Below are 1294 nucleotides of genomic sequence, written 5' to 3'. Positions count from 1 at the left end.
TTTGCAGGAAATATCCATCTTTGAGAAAGGTTTTATCTTGTCATCTTGGGAATAGAAAATTAAAGCTCCTATGTCAATCCGAACAATAAAAAATAAAAGGCAGCAAAAGAACCCAGATGTGAGAAGGAATGCAAATCACTATACTAAGAAGCTGAGAAAATTACTCAGCAGGATCCAAAAATAACTAGGAACTGAGTGAGCATATTGGTAAAATATTAAAAGTACTTTGAAAACTTTTAAGTGACATTACATTTAACGATACTTTCTTCTTGGACTGTATGATGAGACTTTTCTGAAAATAGTTTATCAGTAGGGATTGACAGCTGTTGCAACATTTCTTTTTCCTTTTTAAATAAGACAGAACTAAAAACTGATGTTTATGTAAAGTTGAATCTTAATACATAGAAAATTTCAATTTGTATATGTACTCTTTATAGTAGAAATGAAGGATATAAAAAATCAGAATATTTAGGTACAAATACAATGGTTCAAATAAAAACCAAAACCAACCAAAACAAAGCAAAATAAAACAAACAAAATTTCAAAATTTGAGTTCTGGGCAGAGTTCTAGAAATTTTCTGCTGCTTTCTTTTCCTCTAAATCATGGGTTGTCTGCTTTTTTCAATGGAGTACAAAATTAAAATTATGACTTATCTCAATATGTAAACAACTTCAAAGAGATCAATTTTAATAAAATCTCTCAATTTTTAATGGAAAACTGGATCTTCAATTTGTTACTGCTCCACATTGAACAAATTTGGAGCAATGTTAGAACTTGCGCTGATATTTTATTTTTTTTATTCAAATTTTAAATATGGAGTACTTCATGGATTTGCAGGACATCACTGAACAGGGACCATGCTAATCTTCTCTGTATCATTGCAACTTTAGCATTTATGCTGCCAAAGCAAGCACTGTGCTAATATTTTAAAACCAAATATCAATATGTGTTTTATTAATAAAGACAATTATTTTCTTCAATTTTGAGGACAGGTAAAGAAAAACAAACTTTCAGCTAAGGAGTCAGGAAGCAAACTTCAACCACATGAAACAGAAATATGTGTCCTAAGATGAACGTACCATAAACCAGTGAAGGAAAGGTACTTTTCAGACAGGACGCTGCAGAACCTGAAGAAGGCCATGAATGGGAGCACTGACCTCAGAGAATAAATTGGGACTACAGTGTTTGGTATATAGAAGTTTAACACACTTTGGAATATTGAACTGAAATTAGTTCAATATAGTTCATATTTGTTTGCTCTCCCTCACAAATTCTACAACAGTACTTTTATAT

At 31.2% G+C, this 1294-nt stretch overlaps 1 non-coding gene across 1 annotated transcript; it reads right to left on the bottom strand.

Annotated features, from left to right (window-relative positions):
- Positions 1–808: 808 nt before the first annotated feature.
- LOC141423606 (U6 spliceosomal RNA) lies at positions 809–915 on the bottom strand. Its single transcript, XR_012448449.1, has one exon. It is a non-coding gene; the product is annotated as a U6 spliceosomal RNA (small nuclear RNA).
- Between the last annotated feature and the right edge of the window lie 379 nt (positions 916–1294).

The sequence above is a fragment of the Castor canadensis genome, chromosome 5 (assembly GCF_047511655.1).
Source record: "Castor canadensis chromosome 5, mCasCan1.hap1v2, whole genome shotgun sequence".
NCBI classification, from domain to species: domain Eukaryota; kingdom Metazoa; phylum Chordata; class Mammalia; order Rodentia; family Castoridae; genus Castor; species Castor canadensis.
This window is presented reverse-complemented; position numbering and strand designations above follow the sequence as displayed.